The 13,394-nt window shown below is 30.8% G+C and overlaps 1 pseudogene; it reads left to right on the top strand.

Annotated features, from left to right (window-relative positions):
* The first annotated feature begins 9,246 nt into the window (after window positions 1–9,246).
* On the top strand, window positions 9,247–13,394 carry LOC148933113 (uncharacterized; annotated as a pseudogene).

Here is a 13,394-nt window from a genome sequence, read left to right as displayed (position 1 = left end):
AGGGTCCATGAGATGAATATATACTGTATGTATATATACGTGCAGCTCAGCTTGTGAAGGAGATCATGATTTCACTCTGAACTAATTATATTTATTTCGAAAAGTAAATGAAGAACGTGGAGCAGTGATCGACCGTTGATTGAGCCGACCGGCGGTTGGGAATGATCGCAGCCGTTCAAATATAATTATTTATTCTCTTTTATTGTATTTCGTTATTTCTGTTTCTATATGTTAGTTGTATTTTTTAAATATACGTTTTGATATATTGCATTTAATGTATGAATGTATAAGTACTTGTGCTGACTGGTATAATTAATTTTTTTCCTAACTTGGTAATAATAAAGGGGTTATTTAGTAATTGTATATTTTCTTTTATTTATGTAAAAAGATTTTAATTTATTGGCATAAAAATGAATTTGACCATTTATGTGATTTACAAAATCAGTCAAAATAATACAAAGTTGAGCTAACAATATCAGAAAACTACACGTTGATAATTGTTCGATTTGCCATTTTGGAGCAACAACTATTATCATATATTTAAACAATGTAGTGTCAATATATATTTGAAAATCTTATATACCAAAAATATATCGGGATTGGATTCTTTAATTTGCATATTACTACAACTCAAATCTTACCAAATCAATGATTTCCCATAAAATTCATCAATCTAAATTATCGACTTAGTAAATGATGAAACGCAACTGATAAATGATTTTCCTTTTTCAATTTAATAGATTAATACTAATTTGAATTTCTATTATTATTATTATAGGATAAATGCGAAGACCATCATTGATTATTCTAGAAAAGACTAGTAGAGATCTATAGTGTTTCTTTATGATTGGAAATTAGGTAAAAAAAACTGTTCTATTTTTGACGAAAACTTGAAATTGAGTCAAAACGGAAAAAGGCTTTTGGGGTCATGTTTCGATTATTGTGGGTAATTATTGGAATTAGCCTTTACGAGAGATATGTTGATAAAGGAAGCAACCAAAGTCCAATCGTGTTTTGTTGCTTACTTGTAATGCTGGTCATGTATTCAAGATAATTGTCTGGTATTATCATGGAAATATTTAAATGGGATACGAATATTAGGTCAAATTTGACATGTTACATGACTTTTAAAATCTAAATAATATTTGAACAATTTTTAGATTGTTTTCAATGGGAAGATTTTCGACTAATTTAAAGCGGAAGTGACTCTTATATGAACAAGTGTTATTGATCTAGATAACTAATGTGAATGAGTTGTTGATATATTTATTACGATATTATGAGGTGAAGTAGTAAATAATGTAATTTTAAATCTCTCATCTATATTGCATCGTGTCTCTCGTCTTCGTCAAGCTCTACGATCGTCGACCGACGCATGTATTCCTCTGCTTCAAGAACCCTCAGGTATGGTCACCTCACGTTGAGGCTGCCGGATTCGATTACCTCCCAAGCCTTTTCGATGCCACTTTGGCTATCGAAACCCGTTCGCTTCTTATCAGATGCCAGTCTTTTCGATTTTAAGTAGTGGACTTTAGTTTGCTTGAAATTCGTGTCACCGATAACGACTTGCATTTTTATCAAGTATTGGAAATTTGAATAGGTTGAGAGAGAATGGTGAAATGGAATATTTAAAAAAAGAAGTTTCTAGAATTCCAGATCAATTTAATTTTACTTGAATTGTTCATCCCGGAAAAAAAAAATTCTAGAGATTGTCATTCCAATTTTGAAACTTATGGGATAAACAAAAATCGACCCAAAGTTCGTATACACTAAAAGTTCATGTTGTTAAGGAAACGTTCAATTTTGGTGTTCATAGACAAATATTAGACCCGTCACATTTCTATTATTGAAGGCAGATTTAATTATAAATTATAAAGTTCCACTTCTATGTTTGATTTAATAAAGTCGTAATAATCAATAATTAGTTTGTCCACATCGATAAGTTATTACCACGACTACTCAACTAAATTGAAAAGGGGGCCACCTTCAATGAATTTGTGAGGCCTGTGACATTTACATATGTAGGAAATTGACAAATTGAAAATTGCATGTTCATTGGTAAGGTATCTTAATAATTATAGCATTTGCTACTGCTCTTATCTTATTACTACTATTATTCTCCATCGGTTTCGTGTACAAATTGGACATGATCCCCCAATTTATCACAACACATCTATTGATTCTTTTGCACGTATAAAACTAGCAAATCCATTTACAAAATAATTAACATGTTTATTTAAAAGACAGCTATATATATATATTGAAGAGTGTAATATTTTGGGGAAAAATGATTGAAAGTATACCTTAACATTGTTGGGAATTCTAGAATTATATGACATAAACACTGTCTGGGCATAATACAACCCAAAAGAAGGAATTTGTTGGGGATTCTGGAATTACAAGATATAAACACTAGCCGGACGTAATACAATCCAAAAAAAGGAATACAGAAGTGATAACTGAAACGAAATTACAACTGACAAAATCGAAACAATAAACCGCAGGAAAGATTAGCCGAGTCGAGGAGTCTTCTTTTCGCAAGACGAGATACGCCCCCGTAGTGCTCTCAGATTGACATTTCGTCCTCAAAGATAAAACGGCTACGTCTGTGGTGAAGCAGCACTGCTATCAACAGAGCTCCGGCGAACTGGATGGAGGAGAGGGCAGAGCTTTCGACAGAAAAACAATGCAGAGGGAGGAGAGAGCTTATGATGCAGAATGCTTGTGAATTCTAGTGTTCGTTGTTCTCAATACCAGAATGACAAGCCTGTTTATAGACTCAATCCACGTACAGGGGTCAACCATTTGAGAAAGTGAATATACTACAATCATCTACGTGGAACGTAGACCGATGCTGTAGCATTTAATTTCGAAAAATTAAATGTCTCGTCACATTTTTTATTTGGTTAAAGTCCATTGACCGAACACATTGAATCATGATTCCAATAATAACATTACATTTATACTATCGATAAATTAAAATTAATTCTAAAACTATAAATCAATGATGCTTTAGATTTGCTTTAGTAAATAAAAGTAGGTATTGAATTATCGATGGGAAAAAATATTTTCCTCATATTTATGTTTATATAAGCAGAGCTGCTTTTCTGTCGTCGTATGAAAATTGCTATCTGCAGGACCACGTGGTATAATTTGGCATGTTCTTGATCATTAAATTGTTTAAATACTAGAAATGGAATAATAAAAAAATGTGTGGATCCATCGCCTAGTTGTCCAATCTTCTTCGGACAGTTCAGGTTGATTGATTCTATAATCAGATCTAGAAATATCATAGCAGAAATTTCACAATATTTGGAAAATAGTAATGCTAAAATTGGTTCTAAACATATACTTATTTTATGATTTTAATCTTATATTTATCTTTTAAATATTTGCATCCTGAACATTTCAACTCGGATCACAATTAGTCCTACACTAACAATTTCGTCAATTTTTAAACGGTTTTAACCCGATTATGATTGAGTTTTAAACGGTTTTAACCTGAATGATACTGTCAAAATCATAAAAATCGGTCAAAATCGGGTTAAAACCATTTAAAAATTGACGAAATTGTTAGTGCAGGACCAATTGTGATCCGAGTTGAAATGTTCAGGATGCAAAAATTCAAAAGATAAAGTATAGAACCAAAATCACAAAATGAGCATATATTCAAGATCAGTTTTGACCTTTATTTTTTGAAAAATCGAATGACAAATATATATCATTTTGTTAATAAACGATATGATTCAACTTATTATTCATTTTAGTTCTTATGGAATACATTTCCAATAAATTTTCGGATGAACGAAAGATGACGTGAAATCACGTAAAAATTAAGATGCATAAAATGGCATCGTGTTTGCTAATAAAAAAATTATAAAAAATGCAAATTTCTCTTGTCTCTCTATTTTGATTGATAAATCAAGTATCTGAGCTGATTTTATATATATGCTTGTCACGTTGGTTTAGATACTCCATGAGATAGAGGGAAAATTTTAAATATTTAATTAATTTAATTAGCTTTTATAATGATTTTAGATGACAATGTGTGTCTAAGCATAATTTATCACAATAAAAAGTGAAACTAATCAAAATTAATGGGACCAAAATGCCCCAAAACATAGTGATATATTTGCAGTTACGGTGGGAAATAAGTAAACATAGTGTAGTGGATTGTGTCTGCTTTTGTTTTTTCCCATCATTTTAGGACAACAAAATGTGCACTCTCACTCTTTAGGCAGTGTGTGGCAAACAACATATGATGCCTCATTGTTTTATGGCAGGCAATTGTTATGTTTTAAGTAATTTTCAATTGTTTGATGTTTTTCTTAGTGACACTAATGAGGGTCTTAATTATCCACGTGATTAGATTCAATCTATTCGGAGTGGACTATGGACATAGGCATTAAATTTTTAAATAGAGTAATAAATCTCATGAGTAGTATATAGGGAGTAGTAATAAATCCTTATATGTTTTGTTATAATTGAAATTAATTGAAAAATCAATACTGATTAGTTCCGCTTCAATTTGTATGTTGGAAAATCTAGAAGTTGATCGTAGCAACTTGATGTAAGGCAGAGTCTGGATCAAATGGTATAGATTTTTTGATGAAGTGCAGTTTAGTCGATAAGATACTTTTCCTTTATCCAGTAAATTGGAAATTTGAACTATTTAAGAGTAAATAAAGAATCATTATGGGTTATTTTTTAAAAATATATGTAAAATAAATATAATTTGAATAAATGGAAGTATATCTAATGTTGGTAGATCACTATTTTGTAAAAGATATAGTATTAAAAAATATTCCTATCCTCTACCAAAAAAAAATAAAAATATTCCTATCATATCATTTGATACATGACTTCAATAAAATTAATGACAAATGCAATAAATAGAACTCGAAAGGTAAAAGCGTTGTCACTCATAAATGAACGACATTTTCAAAATTGGGCATATAAAAATATTATGTAAAAGTTAAAAGAAAATTTATATTGTGCGATGTAATGTGTAAAATGACATCTAAAACATTGTGTTATTTCTGATGAGTGGGCCTTAATTATATCGCACAAAAAATAACTATTCAATAAACGATTCGTATACTGTATACATATAAATTACATAATTAGAAAAAAAAATTGAACTAGATATTACAATTAAAATGAGCACAATTGAATACTAGAAGAGACTATTGAATTACTGATTCGTACAAAATTAATCCATTAAATTGGATTATGCTTTAAGACGCACAAAATTCAAGAAAGAAACATTTAATTGTAATATTTACTTTTGTGTTGGTTATATATAGAACCATTTTTCTACATATGACATTTCCTCGTTTGTTTATATTCTTTTATTTTTCTACTAGTTTTTGGGAACATTTTATTTAATGGATATAAAAACCAACAACACTAGAAAATAACGTGTAGTCCATGTGCAATTTCCCTTCCTAAATAAATCTTGACCTATTCTGTTTTTTTCCTTTTTCTTGATGCAAATTTTAATATGTGATCTGGCTGAAGTAAGGAGCTCATCATTCATCATGTGTATCACTCATCAATAATGCATTTGTCTATTAAATAATTATTTAAAATGTATAAAAACACCTATACGAATGATATCTTGTTCAACCTATAAAAACACCTATAATTAATTTGTGTTATATAGTCGGTGGATATAATTCTTTTTTAGTCTGAATTAGAAGATTTGCCTATCTAACGATTATCTGGGAAAGTATTTAATAGCCTATAAAAAAAATCTTATTTTGAGTAACTCTTATTTCTCATTTTAATACTACTAGATTCAAATTACAACTGCACTATAATTCAATAAATAATTCAAGTTGGGCCTGTTCACATAGATATAGTAATTCCTTTTAATTTAAATTAGAAGATTTGCCTAATCTAGCGATTATCTGGGGAAAATATTTTAATAGTATAGATATCATAACACTCAACAAAAATTCAAACTATAATTATTTATTAGAGTAGTATAAAAACTCTTATTTTAAGTAACTCTTATTTTCTCATTTTAATACTACTAGATCCAAATTACAACTGGACTGTAATTTACTAGTTTGATAAGAAAGATGAGATATAACAAGATTTGTTAAATAAGATAAGAAATGCGGGCTTTGTGTCAAGATAAGCTCGCATGAAGGTTTTTTCGTTGTTGTTTGGTACACAAGAAATTATCTAGATTTTGTATTAATAAATCATAATAAATGAGGTAGAAATGCTATCCGACCAAATTTGTGAGATACATATTTATGTATTTTAAGTAAAAATTTGCGGGCTCGGATGGGCCATAGAGAAAACCACGGACTGACATAATAGGTTAACTATGATATCAAACACTTAGAAATAGTCATATAAATATCTATATCTAGGCATTACTAACTTATCAAACGGGCTAGTATATAAATAATTCAAGCTGGGCCTGTTCACTATACATTACAGATTATGGGCTATATGGCCCAATAACGTAGCAAATATTTTTAAAAAATAGTAATACTATTAGTACTATTATCTTATTTATAAATTTGAAATCGATACTTCTTTGAGAAGTATCTAGGGCTATTTATTATATTTAATAACATAAGAACAATATACAACTAAATGGTCACGAATAGTTCTCAGCATGAATTTTCAGCTTCCTTGAGTATCATCTTTATTTTAGTTTGATTTCTTTAAATTAGATATAAATTTAGTTTAAATTATAGTCCGCATTTCGACAAATTCTTTAATTATAGCGAGGAATAACGAAAATACCAAGTTTGGGGATTATTTTTATCGTTTTATTAACATGCGTTGTTTGATTGTTGATACATGAACTTTGTCGATCATATCAAAACAAATATTTTGACATATTACTCAATAATTTTGATTGAGTGACGAGGCTAATTTTATAGAAAAATAGTGTAGAACAACTATTGTCAAATATTGTCAAGTATTATCAAAATATTCGTATTGATATGGCCGATAAGTCCATGCGAGAATCGAATGAATCTTACAAATAATATAGAATATTAGCTAGAAATTTGACATTGCCTTTATTTCTTGACTATAGTTAAACAATTTTACATAAACACGTGGTCTGCAGCATTTAGTATAGTTTTATTTATTATTCAACTTCATTATTCTAATAATAATTTTATACTATAAATTAATGTGAGAACGTCAGCACATCATTCTTATATATTTATTATAATAACTATATTACACATCATTTTTATATATTCATTGTAATAAATATATTACCAGCCTATCTCTTTCAATTAAATTTGACTGACCATAAATACCACACATTAAATCTATAATGTTAGGCGAAGAATCTATGTTTATTGCATAATTACTAATATTGTGATTTTGTAACACAAAACAAAAAACCCAAATTATTGTTGTAGTTATAATTGGTTCCATTATCCGAAGTACACTGACGATTTTATTTTGGAGTGATGAACTGCATAGAACCGCAGAAAATGGAACGGCAGAGGTTCTTCAGTATTTTCCATTTTGAAGCATATTTTTTTCCGAGAAAGAAATTCATCCATTAATTTTTTCAGAAATTTCGTGTTTCACATATCCAGCATTGCAATTTTCCTGATCATGACGAGAACAGCTCCAATTTCAACTTTGTTTCCGATTTTTCGAATGATTCGGTAAAAATTACTTTTCTCAGGAAGAAAAAAATGAACACCGGGATCGGGTTTCAACGCGAGGTAATGACGTTCTTAATCGGTGAAATCCGGAAATGCAAATTCATTTATGATATTTTCAGTGTGTTTGATTTAATGATAATGCCGGAGGTGTTTTGCCTAGAGCGACGTGTGAGGCATTGTGCATGCGAAGCTAAGAATAAATGGAAGTATGGTAGAGTGCTTGGCCACTCTATTACATGCGTGTTATGTTGGTAGACAACTTACTTTGTAAAAGATATAGTATTAAAAAGTTATAGTGCTTTTATTAAAGAAGCATGTAGATATATATGAGAGGAAAATGAGGAAGTTTGATGTATTGAATTAGCTTAATATTTACTCTTTCTTTTTAACTAAGAAAATATAAAAGAGTATAAATCAGTATCTTTTATTACAACTAAAATTAATTTTATTAAAGAGTACAAACATAACTGGCTATGGGAACGGTTCATGTATGTAAATATTGATTTTGGGATGTGAAATCTTGAAATATCAATTATTTGTAAAAGATAACGAGATATACAAATGAACAAATCCGTTTTCCAGTTTACGTTATACTCCCTCCGTCCCGTTTTAGTAGTCTCATTGACTTTTCTGCCCTCTTTTTGTAAAAATGATAAAAAATAGTTAAAGTGGAGAAATGGTAAAGTAAGAAAGTCAATAATGTAGATAAGACTCTTCTTTATATTATTCTCTCTCTTAATTTACCATTTCTCCTCTTTAACTATTTTTTTATCACTTTTACAAAAAGAGGGCAGAAAAATTAATGGGACTGCTAAAGCGGGACAGAGGGAGTATTATATTACATGGTTGTTGAACATTTGAACTTACGAATTTAACACAACACAAATTTCTTTGTTGAGCATTCTTGATTAATTATGAATTTTATTTCTTTTTAATCATGATTTTTAATGCTAGTTTTGAATATAGACAAATGGATTATGTTGAACAAACTTGAAAAGCAACATTCACGTGTGTGAATCGAGTCAGTGGAAAGCCAAAAAGCAACATATGGCCTTGTAAAATTATTTTCATATAATAACAACAATACTTATGAACTTAAATGCATAATTTTTGTAATAGATTAGTATTTTGTATCCATTTTTTACTCTCAAAGCAAGCTTCTAGATTTTGCATGTGAGTGAATTTTTCTCTCTTTTGGTTGTCGTAGTTGTGTGGAATAAACACCAAGGACAAATCTTTCAAGTTTCAACTAATATTGGTACAAAATAAAACAAATATCAATATTTAATCAAATGTATTTTTCATAATATATATTCTTTCTACAACGAAAATACTTAAAAATATTCTCACTCATCAAAATTAAATAAAAATATCGTCACCAACCATAACGAAAATAATTAAAAATAAAAGTGAACTTCACAACGCCTAAATTAATTTAATAACTGAACATTGTGGAATTCCTATAGTTTTGAGTGAAAGAAAGCTTGGGGCATATAACTTATAACTGGACAAATAATTATACAAGTGCCCAAATGGAAGAAAACCACATGCCATCACGTTTTCGGAGCAGATAAAAAATTGATCTCTAATGCTGAACACCAACTCACCATTTGAAACTTTGATTGGAACAACTACATCACACAATTTTTCATCTTCCGAATTTGAATCTAGCATTATTGGTATCGGTGAGTAGAAACTATAATCCATTAGCCAAGACTTTGAATCTCCATAGCTCTTCATACTCCAAATCACATTCAACAAATTTGTTGGATTCTCATTAACATTTGATGCACCGTCAAAAAAACATAGATGGTCATCCAATATACATAGTTGATATACGGCATAGATGTTGCTAAAATATTCATGTTCGCTAGGAAGGGAAAAACGGGTAAAGTGCTCTGTTTCAAGATCAAAACAACAAATGAAGATACTTTTCTCGTCCTCAAAATCACATGCCAGCCAGTGAAGATTTCCATTTAAAAATACTGCATGATCAAGACTAGGTCCGGTTGTTGCATTCCACGGCAACAGTGCAGTTCCGGCGGCCGGAATGCTTCTCCACAAATCTTCTCTACCACCTAGAGTGTACACATGACATAACCTAGATAAAGTACCACAAAAAATCTTATATTGCCCACTTAATTTGCTCACTCCAAATCCAAATACACTCCTACGTGCAGGCTGAGGAGGAAGTTCAACATATTCCCGAGTGATTGGATTGAGTACGGAAAGAGTAATATGACTATTATCAAATCTATCCCACACCAAAATCAAACCATTAACTGAACCAATTATTACACGAGGACAATCATAACTTGAATACTGATCGTGGAGAGGAGGCAAGCGGAATTGGAAAAGAGGCTGAAAGGCCTCATCCCAGATTGCGTACCCCATGCTATAAGCGAAAACCAAGCCTGGTTTTGGAGTATACGATGTCGTAAACTCACCCCACTCTCCTTGTATTAGATTGCGCCATGATTTACAGACGCACTTGCATCTAATGATGCTTCTAAATGGGAGCCTTCTTAGGATCTCTCTGCATAGTTCTAGGGGAAAATACAAATATTCCTTCATGTAAATCCCACGTTGCAAATAAGTCACCAACAAACAAACTCAACAAAAAAGGAAATTGAGTTTAAGATTTAGTAGGAAAAATGTGAATTAATTAGAGATGAAGAACGAGAGAGTTGGGAAGATAGGAGAAGGCAGACCGCCGATTACGAAATAAAGAATATGAAATTCGAAAGAGATATTGTATTTGATTTTGTATTGAGAAATACTCTACTTATATGTATATATATATTTATAAGGTGTGGAGGTACAAACAAAATATCATATCCTTAAATAAATCAAATCTATTCCTAATAAGGAAATAATCACTCGTACATATTTGTACCATAAGATTTGTGTTTGAATGACAATATTTTGTAATTGTTCTTGATTAGCCTCATCAAATCCTTAATGAAAAAAAAAGAGTAGTGATAAATTAATTTACATAAATTGTAAATTTTAGGAATTTCATATGTAAACAATTGTTAATTAATTAAGTTAATAAATTACAGCTTTTTTTTTTCAATCATTTAGGAAAATTAATAAGTTTTCTAAATTTATGAGTATTTACCACTATAGTATTGATTAAGTTTTCCAAATTTATGAGTATTTATCATTTTTGTATAGAGTAGTGATAAATTAACAAAAATAGTATATACAAAATTGGACATTTTAGGTATTTTATATTTAAAATAATTTATGATTATTAATTAATGTAATATATTACATGTGTACCCTTTTATTGACCATATAGGTATTTTAATGAATGATTTACAACATCATAGCAATTAATTCTGTAAATTAACCGTTACATAATCTCTTCTTCTATTAAACAGAATGAGAATAATATTTCGTTCTTAATTTTATCGAAATTTAACAATCCCCTACAAATTAGATTAATATGGTTCGTGATTTCATAATTTTTGAATGAATACCATGAATAGGAATAAACTATAATAAAATTTATAATAAAATTACAATACTTTTGTAAAATATTATGGATTGTCATTCTTCAAATTTGCAAAATATTATGGATTGTCATTCTTCAAATTTGCAAAATACATTAGTAAATTTACGTACTATAAAAGGATTTAAATTAACTTACCTTCTAAAATGGAGAATTTAATTTATCATTCAAACACTAATATAAAATTTATTTATCGTTTATGCATGCTTAAAAATTGATAAAATATTGATTTTTAAATTTACTCATCTAGTAGTAGTTGACACCAAATTATGTTATTATGAAATAAATTTTAATTTTTTTTACAATTTTATTACGAATATAGCGTATATACTTAATTTCTTAATATTATCAACCTACGGAATAATAATAACCATTGGCATCCAATTATGTTGTTATTAGTAATATTCAAAATTCTAAGTTATGAATATATATATATATATATATATATATATATATATATATATATATATATATATATATATAGGGTTTTGATCTATGAAGACCAGATTTAAATACAGAAACGCAGAACACGGTCATACGTAAGGCATTTTTAGGTCATAGTTAGTTTATTTTTAGGTCATGCTAACAAAGCATGACCTAAAATGATCTTAACATGACATAAACCCAAATATTATAATATGACCTAAAACTACTTAATTATGACCTTCCGTGTTTTGGGTTAATTATTGACCATTAGATCATCTAATCCTAGGGCCAAGATTTGGGCTGCATTTCTGGATTTAAATGCATTCTTATTTTGATCATCTCCCTATATATATATATATATATATAAATATATAGGATTGTGTTAAAATGACAACACCTCTTAAAGTAACAACATACCACCATTCCTAGCCAATCATTTGTACATGTGGACGAATAATAAGTTGCCATGTGGCAATCATAAAAATTGCTCAAGGGTAATTTTTCGCGGACTGCAATATCCAATACACTAGACTGCAATTTTTCCCGACTGCAATATCCAATACGCTAGACTGCAATCTATAGATTGCAGTCTAGCGTTTATACTATTGCAGTCTAGCATATATAATATTGCAGTCTAGCGTGGTGTCACGGTGTCATTTTAAGAGTGTTGTCATTTTAACGCACCCCTATATATATATATATATAGAGAGTTGTAATCAATGTCGAACCCTCTTTGAAGACCGAACTAGAGACCAAATTAGGGCCCTTCATTTTTTTAATCTTGTGGTTAGGATTAATTTGCAATTAACTTAATATTTTATTCAATAAAAACTTGCTGAGGGGTATTTTAGGAAATCAAATCTCAACATACATAACGTGATTCTCTTTGAATTTTCACACAATCTTCTTCACTCTCGCAATTCACGATCTGCTCTGCGTCGATCTTCTTCAATCTGCCATCTACGATCTGCGTCGATCTTCTTCATTCCACGTTCAATTCAATTTTGAAATATTCACGTTTAATTCACGTTGCAACTGGTGTTTCATTCTTTTCGGGCTCATCAGAATCTGCTGGAGGTGCTGGAGGGGATCGGCCATCGGCGGCGGCGGCCTGCTTGACGAATTGGGTGACGTTGAGCCTTAATTCACGAGTTCTGCTTCAATTTCTCAATATTCTACATCAACGCGAGCATTTTGCTACGCCAATTCTGACTCTAGGGCGTGTTTTCGCGGCGTTCAGCCCCTAATCCGCCACAAATTAGTTTCAGATTCGAATCAAATCTTCGGTATGTCTCTCCAAGCAGCAGCCGCCGATCTCTAGCGCTTGATCGGTTCAATTTCGTTAAGCAACTGCTCCGAATCGCTACGCGATGCGCTGTACCAGATTCGGCGCCCTCTAGCCGCGATCGAGGCCAATTCGTTCGTGCAGATGAGGACCAACGAGCAGAGGACGAAGACCATGAAGCAGATCTCAGCGGCGCAGGAGGATGTGGACACGTGTTTGGATGATTTGGGAAAGTTGGAGCGGCGGCGGAGCTGGTGAAGGTGAAGGTGTACTTGAACGGCGCCGGAGATTTTCTGATCGATTACGTGAGGGCGGTGCTGATGGCCGCGCGATTGCAGATGTTTTTGAGGCGTATAACGTTGATCGGTGGAGGAGGATAATCATGAATAATTATGTGTTTTTGGGTGTATTCTTCCAGTTGGTTTTTGTCGTTGGATTGTTTTGCGCTCTGTTTAGAATTAAGCCTCTACCTAAATTATTTCATTCAACAGACTATTACTTCATTTAG

The sequence above is a fragment of the Salvia hispanica genome, chromosome 1, assembly GCF_029641045.1.
Source record: "Salvia hispanica isolate PSC_SH4W2 chromosome 1, Shi_PSC_v1, whole genome shotgun sequence".
NCBI lineage: Eukaryota > Viridiplantae > Streptophyta > Magnoliopsida > Lamiales > Lamiaceae > Salvia > Salvia hispanica.
The sequence above is the reverse complement of the archived record's forward strand: the minus strand, read 5'-3'. Positions and strand labels throughout refer to the sequence as shown.